Source organism: Pan troglodytes, chromosome 8 (assembly GCF_028858775.2).
Source record: "Pan troglodytes isolate AG18354 chromosome 8, NHGRI_mPanTro3-v2.0_pri, whole genome shotgun sequence".
NCBI classification, from domain to species: Eukaryota; Metazoa; Chordata; class Mammalia; order Primates; family Hominidae; genus Pan; species Pan troglodytes.
This window is the reverse complement of record NC_072406.2, coordinates 28,183,275-28,200,717: the sequence shown is the minus strand read 5'-3', so window position 1 is coordinate 28,200,717 and position 17,443 is coordinate 28,183,275. Positions and strand designations below refer to the sequence as shown.

The following is a 17,443-nucleotide window of genomic DNA, read 5'->3' as shown; positions in this document are numbered from 1 at the left end:
AGAGGAAAAGGAAGGAGAAGACAGAGAAGAGAAAAAAATGACAGTGGTGATGACAAAGGAGAAGAAGAAATGGGTTAGAACCAACACAACTGATGTTATTCAGATAAGGAGTCACCACCCCCATCCCACCCCATTCATATCCAATTAGCAGTAAGTGCTTCCATTAACAGGACTGCTCACGTATATACAGAAAGACAAAGATGCAACATTTCCAGACTCTAGCCATGAAACAAGCCTGCTCCTAAAAGAACAGAAAACATTCCATACATACTAGAAAATTAGGGTAAGGGTGAGGGATGTTTGTTTTGGCAACAGAGATGTCTTAGCTTTCTAAGTGTTTGTAAAGTTGTGCTCTTTTAAATCTCAAGAAAGTGGCTGGGTGTGGCGGCTCATCCCAGTACTTGAGGTCAGGAGTTCAAGACCAGCCTGGCCAACACGGTGAAACCCCCATCTCTACTAAAAATATAAAAATTAGCCAGATATGTGGCCCATGGCTGTAATCCCAGCTAGTTGGGAGGCTGAGGCAGGAGAATTGCTTGAACCCGGGAGATGAAGTTTGCAGTGAGCTGAGATCGCGCCACTGCACTCCAGCCTGGGTGACAGAGTGAGACTCCATCTCAAAAAGTAAAATAAAATAAATCTCAAGAAAGAGGGATTCTAAAAAAAGGCTTCACTGCTGTGCCAAACTTGCCATTTTGCAATCTTCAGGTATTCAGAAAAGAGAAGAAAAATAACTACTGAAAGAACTGTTATTTATTTATTTATTTATTTATTTATTTATATTTTTTTTGAGATGGAGTCTCACTCTGTTGCCCAGGCTGGAGTGCAGTGGCTCAAGTTCAAATGATTGTCCTGCCTCAGCCTCCCAAGTAGCTGGGATTATAGGTGCCCACCACTGCGCACAGATAACTTTTGTATTTTTAGTAAAGACAGGGTTTCGCCATGTTGCCCAGGCTGGTCTCAAACTCCTGACCTCAAGTGATCCACCCACGTCAGCCTCCCAAAGTGCTGGGATTATAGGCGTGAGCCACCACACCCGGCCAGATCTGACATTTATTTATTTATTCATTTATTTGAGACTGAATCTCGCTCTATCGCCCAGGCTGGAGTGTGGTGGCACGACCTTGGCTCACTGCAACCTCTACCTCCCAGGTTCAGGCAATTCCTGTGCCTTAGCCTCCCAAGTAGCTGGAATTACAGGCACCCGCCACCAGGCTTGGCTAATTTTTGTAATTTTAGTAGAGACGGGGGTTTCACCATGTTGGCCAGGCTGGTCTTGAACTCCTGACCTCAAGTACAGATCTGTCATTTATAAAGGTCTTTATCTTCTGACTTCCTAGGAGCTCCTTGGATCCCAAGTATTCATTTTAAGGCCACGGTTAACTTGTCAAGCTCAGTTGTGACTTTCAACACAGTTCCAGGGAGCTCAGGTGAATCCCTCAGCTTAAAGCTTTTGTCATGCAGTGGAGGGCATTTTTAGGAAGAGAAAGATGTGCCTAAATAGAGAAAGAAAGTTTACAGAGGGTGGGGAGCCCATCTGTTTGTTTCTTAGAGCCTTTTCTTAGTAATTCTGGGCCAGAGCCACCATCAACTCTCAGAAAAAAATCACCTGAATGACTCATGAGGATTTCACTGACTTTACCTGGAAATAGTTCTTTCTTAGGTAATGATATGAAAGGCAGAAAAAGAGAGCAAGTTCTTCCAAGAAAAATAGGCAGTCAGAGCTGGGATACAAATTTTTTTGGTGTTGACAATTAACAGTTGTTATGGAGCATTACAAAGTTTTCATAAAATTAGGTTGAATTCCTCCAACTCTTTCTAATTGAAGTACATAAAAACCTTGTTTTGTATTATTTTTTGACTTGGCACGGTCTGTGATCAGTCATACCTGGGAAGATTAAACATTTAACCACTGTCCAAGTTTACTCAAGAAATATTTTCCAAGTTGAGTAAAATGTCCTGGGTTTTGTTTTCAACACTGGAGGCATCCTCCGGTAAGAATAACAGTGACTCTCTCCTCAAGATGCTTTCATTTGATTGAAACCTCTAGATGCTTTCATTTGATTGAAGTACCAGATGAGAGAAGAGGAAGAGTGGGACAGAGACAATACTCCAGAGATAATGGCTTAGATTTTTGTGGAACTGATGCATAGTACTAGTCCAAAGATAAAACATGCCCAGCAAATGTCCAGCAGAATAGATTACAAAAAAAGCAATCTTTATAGAGATGCATTACAATGAAACTGCAAAACCAAGAAACACAGAAGAAAACTACTAAAAGGAGCCAGGAGGTGAGGAGAGGTGGGCATGGACTCACAGCAATGCAAAAACATGGAAGAGAATAGAATGATATCTTCAAGTACTAAGAGACAAGAACTGCCAAATTAGAATTCTATACCCAGTAAAAACAGCTTTTAGGAAACGGGGCAACATAAAGACATTTTCAGACAAGTAAAAGCTAAGTTTGTCACGAGGAGACAATTTTTAAAGAAATGTTAAAGGATATACTTTGAGCAGAAAGTAAATGATCCCAGATGGAAGATAGGAGATGCAAGGAGGAATGAAAAAGACAGTAGTGAGCCGAGATTGCATCATTGTACTCCAGCCTGGGTGACAGGGAAAAACTGTATCTCAAAATTTAAAAAAAAAGAAAGAAAGAAAAAATATATATATATAAAATTAAAATACAAGGCAAAAATAATGTCAAAGTCAGGCACAGGCAAACAAAGTTCCTTACATTATCTGTGAGGTTTTACTAAATTTAGACTGTATAAATATGCATGCCTTAATTTCTCAGGCTAGCCCTTAGAAGAATAGAAACAGACCATAAATCATCCAAACTGGAAGAGAAAAATGTTTATTTAATCAAAAAGAGAACTGAGAAAAGGCAAGGGAAAGCAACATAGAACAGGTAAAACAAATAAAAATTGAATACAAGATGACGGATTAAGCCCCAGATACCAGTGATTATATTATATATAAACAGACTAAATTCTCTAGTTACAAAGCAATATTCGCAGATTAGATTAAAAGATAATCCAACTATAGGCTGTGCATATGAGACATATCTGAGAAGGTATTACTCTATGATTTTTAGATAATTTAAAATATAAAATACTCACTTGCCAGGCTTTGAGATGAACTCTGAGCAGACAATCTGAAAGATGACTTTCTTTGGATTGCCAAAGAAAGAGAGGATACGGGAAATGAGGTAATCTCAGAACATTATGAAAGAACAACGAAAACAACAAAGCAGGAAGAACGACATGGGCTGTGGCCCAGAGGAGACACAATGTACCATCTATTAGGAAAATAAAAGAAGTTAACTAAACTGGAAGGCAAGGCTGGTGCAGTGGCTCACACCCGTAATCCCAGCACTTTGGGAGGCTAAAGTGGGCGGATCACCTGAGGTCTAGAGTTTGAGACGGGCCTGGCCAACATGGTGAAACCCCACCTCTACTAAAAAATACAAAAAATTAGCTGGGCATGGTGGTAGGCACCTGCTACTGAGGAGGCTGAGGCAGGAGAATCACTTGAACCCAGGAGGCAGAGTTTGCAGTGAGCCTGAGATCACGCCACTGCACTCCAGGGCAACAAGAGCGAAACTCTGTCTGAAAAAAAAAAAAAAAAAGAAGAAGAGAATCCACTGGAAGGTGGAAAAAGGTGAATTGACTTTCAGAATTACTGACTAGACAGTAAAATCAAGTTAAGAGGCTGTTTTAGAGATCTAGATGATAAAGAGTGATACCTGGCCTTATAATATTAGCAAACACATAACACTAAGGACCAAGCACCCTTCTAAGCTTTCAATACCTATTAAGACTTTTCATGTTTTCAATCATGTAGGCATTATTCACAAGAATAATTAAGGTATTATGTCCCCTATTTTGAAGATTAAAAAAAGCTAAGGCACAGAGAGGTTAAGTAACTGACTAAAAGACACGTGGATGGCCGGACGCGGTGGCTCACACCTGTAATCCCAGCACTTTGGGAGGCCGAGGCGGGCAGATCACAAGGTCAGGAGACTGAGACCACCCTGGCTAACATGGTGAAACCCCATCTCTACTAAAAATACAAAAAATTAGCTGGGCGTGGTGGCGGGCACCTGTAGTCCCAGCTACTCGGGAGGCTGAGCCAGGAGAATGGTGTGAACCCGGGAGGCGGAGCTTGCAGTGAGCGGAGATCGCGCCACCGCACTCCAGCCTGGGCGACAGAGCAAGACTCCATCTCAAAAAAAAAAAAAAAAAAAAAGACACGTGGGTAGGAAACAGACCAGAGGGCAAATCCAAGTAGTCTGGTTCCAGAAACTACACTTTTCACCCCTAATGCATTCTGCCTTTGTGCTAATGTGGAGGAGCTAAGGATGAAAAGAAGGCTTGGGTTCTTCAGCCACTTTGACCATGAAACCAGTAGGAATTGATAATTTCTTAGATATGGAGACTGTGGGAGAGGGAGGAAGCAAGTATGATGTCCAACTATTTTATAGCACAACAGAGTGACTGTAGTCAATAATAACTTAATTGTACATTCTAAAATGACTAGAAGAGTATAATTGGATTGTCTGTAACACAAAGGATAAATGTTTGAGAGGGTGGATACTCCATTCTCCATGACATTATTTTACATTGCATGCCTGTATTAAAACATCTCATGGGCTGGGCACGGTGGCTCACACCTATAATCCCAGCACTTCAGGAGGCCAAGACAGGTGGATTGCCTGAGGTCAGGAGTTCCAGACCAGCCTGGCTAACATAGTGAAACCCTGTCTCTACTAAAAATACAAAAAATTAGCTGGGCGTGATGGCGGGTGCCTGCAATCCCAGCTACTTGGGAGGCTGAGGCAGGAGAATCGCTTGAACCGGGGAGGCGAAGGTTGCAGTGAGCCGAGATCACGTCATTGCACTCCAGCCTGGGCAAAAAGAGCAAAACTCTGTCTCAAAAGAAAAAAGAAAAATACCATGTGTATTTGTTGTATTTGTGCCTGGTACCATTCAGGGGTTGGGAGTTGTGCATACTCTCCTCAAACTCAATTACCGATGCACTGAAAGTCAGTGGTTTGCAGGTGAAGAGTGTAGGATAGAGTCCTGAGAATCACTAGCATTTAAACACCAAGCAGAAAAAGAGAAGCTGACAGAAAAGTTAGATGGGGATGCCAGGGAAATAGGAGGACAAAGACGTAACTGGGCCTCTCAGGAAGAGCCCAGAGGATGCCAACGGGTCAAAGGTGTGGGCCAGTTGCGGTAGCTCACACCTGGAATCCCAGCACTTTGGTAGGCCGAGGTGGGTTGGACCACCTGAGGTCAGGAGTTTGAGATCAGCCTGGCCAACATGGTGAAACCCCGTCTCTACTAAAAATACAGAAATCAGCCAGATGTCATGGTGCACGCCTGTAATCCCAGCTACATAGGAGGCTGAGGCAAGAGAATCACTTGAACCAAGGAGGTGGAGTTTGCAGTGAGCCGAGATCAAGCCACTGCACTCCGGCCGGGGCGACAGAGTGAAACTCCGTCCCAAAAGAAAAAAAAAATGGCTGGGTATGGTGGCTCACGCCTGTTAATCCTAGCACTTTGGGAGGCCGAGGCAGGCGGATCACCTGAGGTCAGGAGTTTGAGACCAGCCTGACCAACGTGGAGAAACCCCGTCTCTACTAAAAATATGAAATTAGGCAGGCGTGGAGGCGCATGCCTGTAATCCCAGTTACTCAGGAGGCTGAGGCAGGAGAATCGCTTGGACCTGGGAGGCAGAGGTTGCAGTGAGCCAAGATCGCGCCATTGCACTCCAGCCTGGGCCACAAGAGCAAAAACTCTGTCTCAAAAAAAAAAAAAAAAAAAAAAAAAAAAAAAAAAAGGTGTGGAATGCCTCTAAGAGATCAAAGAAGACAAGAACTGAAAGTATCCTATCGTGCTGGTGATAATGGGATAATTCTAATCCAGGAAAGAGAAGCTTCAGGTACTTCTCTTTGCTTGTGGGAAAAGCACAGTAGCCTGGGAGCCCCTCTGGGGTTTGCTGCTGAAATTGGGCTGCACCCACTCTAGTCAATAGGGCATTTGGACTGAGCACCAACATTGTTCACTGTCTTCAAGAGAGAAGCCTTAGGAGCCTCATGGGAGTAGAGTGAGATGGCCAGGTAAACTGATCAGATGAGTAATCTGATGGTTGAGGTAGGGAGACAGTGCTTAAGAGGGAGGCAGGATTGAGGAAAATTAAAAAGAGAGAAAGGGATGGTTTGAGACCATCCCTTTGAGATGGAGCAAAGTCCTGGAGTAGAAAGAGGATTCTTGTAATCATCACTGATTTTCTGTACTGCTAGACAGTAAGCTCTTTGAGTGTGGAGGCTTTGGTGGTTTTGTTCACAGTTGCATCCTCCTTGCTTCCTACCATGCAAGAATGAACAAGGAATTCCTATCATGTGGAATGAACAATAAATGAATGAATAGGAGTAGAAGACGGGGTAGCGGTTATTGCTAAAAAGGCATGATGAAACTTGTTCATCTAGGACGGGGGGAAGGGAAGGGGGGAAGGGAAGGAAGGAAGGGGTGATGCTGCAGAGATATTTTGAGGCTGAAGCAGAGGAGGTTAGAGTTTAGACAGATGGCCTCTTTTCCCAGGAATGTAGGAGAGATCATTGGACAATTATGGGATGACTGGTGATTAGGATAAAGTTGGAATGGTCAATAGTGGGAGCAACTGGAAAGGCTAAATCCACAGTTGCCAATAGCTGTGACTGAAATCTGTATCTTTCACCACTGGTGTCAGCCAGCTTTCTTGATCTTCTGTGGCAATGAGGATAGGCTCAGAAACAAAGATGGTGAACAGATGGGTTGACCCAAGCATGAGACTGGCAGGTTGGAAGGACAGAAACCAAAGGGGAAAGAGAATTGAGGGTGCCCCATAAAGAGAAAGGGTGTAATGGGATTATGACTGGGGAGTGACAAAGGGACAGCAGGAGAGGGCTCCACTTTTTGGGGAAAAAGAGGCCCCAGGACTGGAAGTTGTCATGGGGACAAAGAGTAAGTCCATAGGAGAGAAGGAATGGGGCATGGGGAAAGTGTGTGATGGCTGCAGTGGAAAGGTGAAATTTCAAAGTCTGAGACTTAGGAGGTGAGACCACTCTAAAAGACCACCCAAGCACAGGCTTTTGTGGGAACTGTGAGGTTCAGGGGTTCAGAAGCAAAGTGAGCTAAAGATGGCAGAAAGGGTACCTACCTTGGCACAGGGGCCCTTTTTGGTTCCTCATAAGATGAGGATCAGTTTTGCTTAACAAATCATCGTAAGTGATGCCCTTCTTCTTAGGGGATACAGACTTCTCCCTGTGGGGCCTTGTCTTCCAAACTGACGACTGCACAGTCTTGCTGTTGGCCACCTCCTGAAATGTTGCCTTCTTCTGGGGGACTCTTAGCTAAAATACAGACAGGCCTCTTTCCAGCAGCAGCTGTCCGTATGCTTACAATGAGTAAAGATACAGTCATGGAGAAAGGGTGCTAGTTCAGCATCTCAAAAGTCGCCTACAAATGCAATCTTCTCTTTTTTTTTGAGGCAAAGTTTTCCTCTTACTGTCCAGGCTGGAGTGCAGTGGCACAATCTCGGCTCACTGCAACCTCCGCCTCCCAGGTTGAAGTGATTCTCCTGCCTCAGCCTCCGAAGTAGCTGGAATTACAGGCATGCATCACCACACTCAGCTAATTTTGTATTTTTAGTAGAGATGGGGTTTCACCATGTTGGCCAGGCTGGTCTCGAACTCCTGACCTCAGGTGATCTACCTGCCTTGGCCTCCCAAAGTGCTGGGATTACAGGCATGAGCCATGGCACCCAGCCACACATGCAGTCTTCTAGGGAGATTTTTAAACTAGCTTTTCTTTGAGTTGCAATTCCCTTTTTTTTTAGAGAGACATAGTCTTGCTCTGTCACCCAGACTGGCGTGCAGGGGTGCTATCATAGCTCACTGCAGCTTCAACTTCCCAGGCTCAAGCAATCTTCCCACCTCAGCCTCCTGAGTAACTAGGACTAGAGGTGCACGCCACCACACCTGCCTAATTCTAAAAATTTCTTTTTGGAGATGGGGGTCTCTCTATGTTGCCCAGGCTGGTCTCAAATTCCTGACTTCAAGCAGTTCTCCTGCTTTAGCTTCCCAAAGTGCTAGTATTACAAGCGTGAACCACTGCACCCAGCCTGAGGTGCAATTCCCAGTCAAGATGCTGAATATATTTGCAAGAATTCAGGGCAGTACTGGTACTAACAGCCCAAATGACTGATCCATGCTCTTGGAACCTATATTTCATCAATTCTCCCACATGCCCTCCCAGTGAGTTTTAACACATCCCTGCTGTTTCCCCTGCAATGTCTCTGTGTTAGTCCATTTTCATGCTGCTAATAAAGACATACCCGAGACTGGGTAATTTATACTGGAAAAGGGTTTCACAGACTTACAGTGCCACATAGCTGGGGAGGCCTCACAATCATGGTGGAAGGCAAGGAGAAGCAAGTCACATCTTACATGGATGGCAGCAGGCAAAGAGAGAGTTTGCGTAGGGGAACTCCCGTTTTTAAAACTGTCAGATCTCATGAGACTCATTCACTAACACAAAAATAGCACAGGAAAGACCCACCCCCCTGATTCAACCACCTCTCACTGGGTTTCTCGCATAACACGTGGGAATTGTGGGAGTTACAATTCGAGATGAAATTTCGGTGGGGATACAGTATTATTCCACCCTGGACCCCTCCCAAATCTTATGTCCTCACATTTCAAAACCAATCATGCCTTCCTAACAGTCCCCCAAAGTCTTAACTCATTTCAGCATTAACTCAGAAGTCCACAGTCCAACATCTTATCTGAGACAAGGTGAGTCCCTTCCGCCTATCAGCCTGTAAAATCAAAAGCAAGTTAGTTACTTCCTAGATACAATGGGGTACAGGCATTGGGTAAATACAGCAGTTCCAAATGGGAGAAATTGGCCAAAACAAAGGGGCTACAGGCCCCATGCCAGTCCAAAATCCAACAGGGCGGTCAAATCTTAAAACTCCAAAATGATCTCCTTTGATTCCATGTCTTGCATCTGGGTCACACTAATGCAAGAAGTGGGTTCCCAGGGTGTTGGGCAGCCTCCAACCCCAAGCCCAAGATTCGCAAGCACCTGCAGTCTGCCCTGAGGGCTGGAGCAGGGTTTTTCCTGGTTCATCCAGGCAGCGTTCCTGGCCTGTGGCTCTTTGTGTTGGCAGTACAGAGAACAGTTGGCTATTCTTATTCCTGGCTGAAGTCGCTGCCAGTTACATAAAGAACAGAGCTTACATTGATAAGGCTGTAAAAGTTTAATGCCTCCCATCCCCATACGTAGAGAATTCAGGCTAAGTTCTACCAGCAATATGAGATTTCCTATACTATTCCTTCATCTCACTCAGACACTCTGCTGCCTGTGGATAGCTCACAAGAAATGGGTCGTGTTTCATCTAGGAAGCCATCTAGCTATCGGTTAGGCCTCTGATGTGATGTGCCCAGCCTCCACAGTTACAACTAGTGACTTACACTTTTTTTTTTTGATACGGAGTCTCGCTCTGTCACCCAGCCTGGCGTGCAGTGGTGCAATCTCGGCTCACCGCAACCTCCGCCTTCCAGGTTCAAGTGATTCTCCTGCCTTAGCCTGCTGAGTAGCTGGGATTACAGGCGCTCGCCACCATGCCTGGCTAATTTTTGTATTTTTAGTAGAGACGGGGTTTCACCATGTTGGCCAGGCTGGTCTCAAACTCCTGACCTCAGGTGATCTGCCTGCCTTGGCCTCCCAAAGAGCCAGGATTATAGGCGTGAGCCACTGCAGCCGGCTTCTATGATAATAATTCTTTAAAGTTAAAAATAAAAGTATTAAAAACTGTTCTGTATGTCTCTATTGCCTTATTAGCCATAGCTCTTTGTTTTCTTGTTTTAGTGGGTGCTGTCGGATTTACAATATGCACCCTTTTTTTTTTTAATGTTGTGTGCAATTGTAGTTTTGCTCCGGCCGATTTCAAGACTGTTTGTTTGTTTGTTTGTTGATTTATTTATTTTGAGACACAGTCTCGCTCTGTCTCCCAGGCTGGAGTGCTGTGGCACGATCGTGGCTCACTGCAACCTCTGCCTCCCAGGTTCAAGTGATTCTCCTGTGTCAGCCTCCCGAGTATCTGGGATTACAGACATGCACCACCATGCTTGGCTAATTTTCGTATTTTTAGTAGAGACGAGGTTTCAGCATGTTGGTCAGGCTGGTCTCGAAATCTTGACCTCGTGATCTGCCTGCCTCAGCCTCCCAGAATATTGTGATTACAGGTGTGAGCCACTGCGCCTGGCCTACAATTCTTGCTTTAAAAAATTCTGAGAGGCTGTAATCCTAGAACTTTGGGAGGCTGAGGAGGGAGGATTGCTTGATCCCAGGAGTTCGAGACCAGCCTGGGCAACATAGCAAGGCCCCCCAATCCCTACAAAAATTTTTAAAAATTAGGCACAGTGATATGCACCTGTAGTCCCAGCTACTCAGGAGGCCAAGGAGGGGAGGATGTCTTGAGCCCAGGAGTTTGAGGCTGCAGTGAGCTGTGGTTGTGGCACTGCACTCCAGCATGGGCAAGAGTGAGATCCCATCTCTCTTTTTTGGGGGGATAGAGTCTCGCTTTTGTTTCCCAGGTTGGAGTGCAATGACGCAATCTCAGCTCACTGCAACCTCCACCTCCCAGGTTCGGCGATTCTCCTGCCTCAGCTTCCCAAATCGGTGGGATTACAGGCACTCACCACCAGTCCCAGCTAATTTTTGTATTTTTAGTAGAGATGGGGTTTCGCCATTTTGCCCAGGCTGGTCTTGAACTCCTGACCTCAAGCGATCCACCCACCTTGGAATCCCAAAGTGCTAGGATTACAGGCATGAGTCACCACGCCTGGCTCCATCTTTAAAAAATAAATAAATAAAAATTCTTAGAGGATTTGACCTCCAGGAAATAGCTATAACCACAGTTAAATGTAAAGACAATAATGTGACTTAAATGTACAGTTAATCAGCGTCTGGGCCAGGACCTTCTTAGCAGGCCGTGTGCAGTTTCCTTTGCTGGTTTCTCATTGCAGGCATATACAGCTGTGGGGTGCTGGGCTAACATCTAGACTCACTCAGCCCCTGGGAGGCCATGGGTAAACCACACACCTCTCTGGGCCTGGGTTTTTTCAGCTGCCTCGCGAGATTGGTGTGAGATTCAATGAGAACATGAGCAATGAAAGGAGACAGTGGAGAGTGTCAGGCTACAAAACCTCAGGCTCTTTTTGTTTGACGCTCTGTGATTTGATCATTTTCTAAGGTGGAAATGGCACACCATTTGCCCATGCTCCCCTTTCTCCCCAAGAGCCAGATCTACCTCTGTGCTTCCTCATGGCGTCCCAATGCAGAGCCCCGAGAAGATAGGGTAAAATGCTTTAGACTGGGAAGAAAACTTGGAGCACAGGAGGTGGCCCTTGATATAGTTTGGGTAAATGTCATCCCCCCTGCTGGAGGTGGGGCCTGGTGGGAGGTGTTTGGGTCAAGAGGGCGGATCCCACGTGGCTTGGTGCTGTCTCAGAGACAGTGAGTTCTCATGAGATCTGGTCCTTCGAAAGCTACGGCACTTCCCCATCCAGCTTTCTCTTTTGCTCCTGCTTTCGCTGTGTGACCCATGCCTTTTCCTACTTCACCTTCCCCCATGAGTCAAGGCTTCTGGAGGCTTCCCTAGAAGCAGATGCCAGAGCTACCCTTTCTGTATAGACTGCAGAACCAGGAGCCAATAAGTCTCTTTTCTGATAAATTACCCGGTCACAGGTATTTCTTTATAGCAAAGCAAGAACAGCCGAATACAGTGCTGTTTGGCACCAGCCTCGGGATTTGGAAGTCACACTCCGAATATACCAGGCTTTCTCTGGTCCGTGGCTTCCTTTTCTCTAACTTTGCTTCTCTGTGCTCCTAGAATGCCTCTCCCGAACTCACCACTGCCTTCTCTGCTAGCAAACTCCTACTTCTGGGAGTTCAATGAACAACCCCAGCCTTTTAACTCTCAGCGCCTGTAATCCCAGCACTTTGGGAGGCCGAGGTGGGCGGATCACGACGTCAGGAGTTCGTGACCAGCCTGGCCAACATGGCGAAACCCTGTCTCTACTAAAAATACAAAAATCAGTGGGGCGTGGTGGTGCGCACCTGTAATCCCAGCTATTCGGGAAGCTGAGGCAGGAGAATCGCTTGAACCCGGGAGGTGAAGGTTGCAGTGAGCCGAGATCGTGCCACTGCATGCCAGCCTGGGCAACAAGAGCAAGACCCGTCTCAAAAAAAAAAAAAGAAAGAAAGAAAAGAAAAAATGAAAACTGTCTGCCGTACAGTCTTATGCTTCTTTATGGGCTGTTGAAGATACTCTCTGGTTTTGGCATAGGCCACAGTGGAACCCACCGTGAGCTCCCAAGACCATAACTGATTAGTCCATCACAGAGCACACCTGCAAGAACAAAGTGGCTGGGCCATAGACCACTTCCAGCCTCAGCTCACCTTGCAAAGGGACAGTCTTCTCTCATCATCATCTGGGTCCTGCTGTGAAGGCCTCAGATCCCAGTAGGGCCTTATCCTTCCTTCTTCATTGTATTTCCTTTCGGAGTTCCTTACTACCCTTTCTTGCCCATCAAAGAAGTTCTAATAATGTTCAAAAAGGGTAGAGTCGGCTGGGTGCAGTGGCTTACTCCTGTAATCCCAGTACTCTGGGAGGCCGAGGTGGGCAGATCACCTGAGGTCAGGAGTTCAAGGTCAGCCTGGGCAACATGGCGAAACCCCGTCTCTACTAAAAATACAGAAATTAGCCAGGCATGGTGGTGGGAGCCTGTAATCCCAGCTACTTGGAAGGCTGAGGCAGGAGAATCTCTTGAACCCAGGAGAATTGCTTGAACCTGGGAGGCGGAGGTTGCAGTGAGCCAAGATCTTGCCATTGCACTCCAGCCTGGGTGACAGAGCGAGACTCCATCTCAAAAAAAAAAAAAAAAAAAAAAAAAAAAAAGGAAAAAGAAACGGTGGAGTCTGCCCTTTCCTCTAGGAGGTTCCTTCCCCCACCTGTTTCTCTCCTGGTAGTTTCCCTTTCCACCTAGCAGAGCTGATTCTTTTGCTAAAGTTCCTCCTAACCCATCAGTCTCTTTTCCCTCCTCCTCCTCCTTCCTTCCTTTCTCCCTACCTGCTATAGTTTGAACATTTGTCTCCTTCAAAACTCATGTTGAAATTTAATTGCCTTTGTAATATTAAGAGATAGGACCCTTGGGAAAACTATTAGATGGTGAGGGCTCTGCCTTCATGGGTGGGATTAACGCCCTTATAAAAGGGTCAGTTCAGCCCCTTCCTGCCCTCTCTCTTTTTTCCCTTTCCTCTTCCACCTTATGAAGACAAAGACAAAGCCTTCTTCCCATCTGGAGGACGCACGTTCAATGTACCATCTTGCAATGAGAATGCCCAAACTGCAGGTGCCTTCATACTGGACTTCCCAGCCTTCAAAACTGTGAGCCAATAGACTTCCGTTCGTTATAAATTACCCGGTCTTGGGTAACCTGTTATAGCAGCATAGACTAAGACATCACCTCTTCTCTCTGCCTTCTCTTCCTCTTCTTTTTTCTTCTCCTCCCCCTCTTTCTTCTCCTTTTTCTTCTTCCTCTCTCCTCCTTCTCTTCTTCTTTCTGTTTCTCTGCCTATCCAATCCCTCCCTTGCACTCTCTTACTATATATATTGCAAATAATGATAAGAAAGGAAATGATCTTGCTGATATGCCTAGATTTGAAGTCATCAAAGGATTTGCCCTTTACAGTCACCCTTTATCTCAATTAAGTCAGTCCAGAAATTCAAATATGTGCCTTAAAAATTAGGGAACCATGGATTTCTAGTCATTTTTCCTACTAGTTATAAAATCCACAATAAGTAAAATTGCTACATGAGTTAAATAGTTTTCACTGGTAGGCTGCAGCGGTTCAGGCCTGTAATTCTAGCACTTTGGGAGGCCGAGGCGGGTGGATCGCTTTAGGTCAGGAGTTCAAGACCAGCCTGGCCAACATGGTGAAACCCCATCTCTACTTAAAAAAAAAAAAAAAAAAATTAGCCCACTGTGGTGGTGGGCACCTGTAATCCCAGCTCCTTGGGATGCTGAGGCAGGAGAATCGCTTGAACCTGGGAGGCGGAGGTTGCAGTGAGCTGAGATCGTGCCACTACACTCCAGCCTGGGTGACAGAGCAAGACTCCATCTTCAAAAACAAACAAAAAATTTAGACGAATTCATGAGTATTAGTCTATAAGAGACATAGATAAAACAGAAGGATAAATATAGGTTGAAATTTGAAATTTTGGGGGAAGAAGAAAAAATTACTAACCAATCAGAAGGCCAAAATGTCAGAGTGGCAGTTTTTAATATCGGAAAGTAGACTAGAAGGCAAAGAAAGACAAGGTTTGAAGAGGGTGTCACTGTTAAAAGGAGCCATGGGTCATATGGATGTATGTGCAATTGACAAAATAGCTTCCAGCTGAAGTAGAAACTTCGAGAACCTGTCACCCAGTGCTTGATCTAAGGAGAACCACAATGACTTAACAGAATGTGGGTTCATTACGTGGATTAGTTCTTAAATCATTGTGGGAGTTGGCAGAGCAGTTTGTCCCAGTGTCACAAAGAGCCTGTTTCTATTTTTTTTTTTCTTTTTTTGAGATAGTCTCACTCTGTCACAGGCTGGAGCGCAGAGGCGTGATCTCAGCTCACTGCAACCTCCGTCTAACCGGTTCAAGCAATTCTCCCTGCCTCCGCCTCCCTAGTAGCTGGGATTACAGGCCTGAACCACCACACCTGGCTAGTTTTTGTATTTTTTAGTAGAGATGGGGTTTTGCCATGTTGGCGAGGCTGGTCTTGTACTCCTGCCCTCAGGTGATCCTCCCGCCTCGGCCACCCAAGTGCTGGGATTACAGGTGTGAGCCACTGTGCCGGGCTTCTGTTTGCTCTTAAGCTGCTTACAGCCAGTGCCTCCCTCCTACCCACATTTGGGCAAGCTGACAAAAAGGCCCACGCCTGCCTTAGCACTAAGGCGAAGTTCAAACCAGGCATGTCCAGGCCCAACCCGCACCAAAGTGGAAACCAGGGCTACTTGCTCCTACTCTCTCTTAAGCCACAGGAAACACTTCTGTCCCCAACTCAGGGACTGCACTGCCCTCCCCGAAAATCCTGTGATGTGACTGAAGTTTTCTTCTCATTCTCTGTCGTGTGTGTGCTCGCGTGTGTGTATGTGCATGCGTGTGTGAGTATGCACACATAGTGTGTGCACGTGTGTTTGTGTGCATGATATCATCCACCTCCACATCTGACCTTTGATTGGGAAGGGGATTTGTCCTCCCTCTGCAGAGCAGTCACAACAGCGGGGTTGTTCCTGTTGTCTCTGGCATTCAGCTTGAAGTTACTACAGGTCAGCCCGGCCAGCAGTCAGGAAGGAAAGCTGGAAGAGAAGTGGAGGGGAACAGAGACAAACTGGAAGGCAGAATGGCCCACTAGAGCCCAGCAGGACAGACCGAAACCCACTTCTGTCTCTCACTTCCTCTGGCCTCAATAGTGCTGGTCTCCCGCTTTGGCTCTGAAGCACATGCACCTGCCCCAGGACTCGGAGGAGCTGCACACAGGCACCCAGCAGAAGCTGATGTTGCTGCGGCCCTGCCCCAGACTCTGAGTTAAGCCAGAAGGTCAGCAATGTTCATGAGCTGTTACCATTTCTGGCGCCCTTCAGAGCATTAAAAAAAACCTACTAGTTCACATCTGCCTTCTGAATGTTTACTGTGGGCAACAACATGGAAAGGGGTTCTAGGAAACAGTTCCAGCTTAGGTGAGTTGACATAGTACAAACAAGGCCACCGCAGAATCAGGGCAAGAAATAGGAAATCAACAATTGTCACTGAAGAGCTTAACATGCCCCTCCCAGATGCTGAAAGAAGGAGGCAGGAAACAAGATGCAGAAAATGTGTAAACGTGGACTAATGAACAGAACTTTAAACCCAAGGAAGAAAATAGTATTTTGGGGGGTGCTCATGACACTTACAAAAACTAACCATGTACTGTGTCACAAAAGAAGGCAATGATGTTGGAGATCAGAAACAAAGGGACAGCTAAAATCTTCCCATACATGTGGAAACTAAATGCATACAATAACTGACCCTTTGGTTAAAAAGGAAATTGTACGATAAAGAAAACATACAATATGTAGAACTGATATGGCTAGGCTTGGGGGCTCACATGTGTAGTCCTAGCACTTCGGGAGGCCAAGGTGGGACAATTGTGTGAGTCCAGGAGTTCGAAACCGGCCTGGGCAATACCGCAAAACCCCATGTCTACAAAAAAACCTTAAAAATTAGCCTGGTATAGTAGAGTGTGCCTGTAGTCCCAGCCACTCAGAAGGCTGAGGCAGAAAAATCACTTGAGCCCTGAAGTTTGAGGCTATAGTGAGCCGTGATTGCGCCACTGCACTCCAGGCTGGCTAACACAGCAAGAGCCTGTCTCAAAATAAATAAATAAATAAAGGAGCTGATGGACAATGGAAACGTGGCATGTCAGAATGTGCAGAACATAGCTAAATTTGTCCTTGAAGGGAAATTGATAGCATTAAATAGATATATTAGAAAAGAGGACGGGCTCAGTGGCTCACACCTGTAATCGCAGCACTTTGGGAGGCTGAGGTGGAGGGATCACCTGAGGTCAGGAGTTCGAGACCAGTCTGGCCAATATGGTGAAACCCCATCTCTGCTACAAAACATTAGCCAGGCATGGTGGCGGGTGCCTGTAGTCCCAGCTGCTCAGGAGGGTGAGGCAGGAGAATTGCTTGAACCTGGGAGGCAGAGGTTGCAGCAAGCTGAGATCGTGCCACTGCGCCCCAACCTGGGCGACAGAGTGAGACCCTATCTCAAAAATAATAAATGGGGAAAAACCCATTTCATACATGAAAATGTAAGAATCCTCATAAAGACAGTAACTGAATCTAGCAGTGTTAAATAGTACATCATGAATAAGATGTTTCATTCCAGAAATGCAAAAATACTTTAACACCCAAACCTTAGACACTGTAGGTTTTAGGACATTAGTGGACTGAAAAGGTGAAACATCACATTGATCTATTCATCAGATACTTACTGAATGCCTCTTATGTGCTAGTCTCTGTTTTGATGGCAGGGGGAAATGTACCAGGGAGCGTTCTGCAGCACTTAGAACCAGTGCATGAGGCTGGGTGTGGTGGCTCACGCCTGTAATCCCAGCACTTTGGAAAGCTGAGGCAGTTGATGCTGAGGTTAGGAGTTGGAGACCAGCCTGGCCAACATGTCAAAACCCTGTCTCTACTAAAAGTACAAAAAACTCAGCCTTGCGTAGTAGCGGGCGCCTGTCATCCCAGCTACTTGGGAGGCTGAGGCAGGAGAATCGCGTGAACCCAGG

The 17,443-nt window shown here is 45.9% G+C and overlaps 1 pseudogene across 1 annotated transcript in view; it reads left to right on the top strand.

Annotated features, from left to right (window-relative positions):
• Positions 1-17,443, top strand: part of LOC737738 (olfactory receptor 7E24) — a 69,775-nt pseudogene that overhangs the window by 24,908 nt on the left and 27,424 nt on the right. The window lies entirely within an intron of this gene.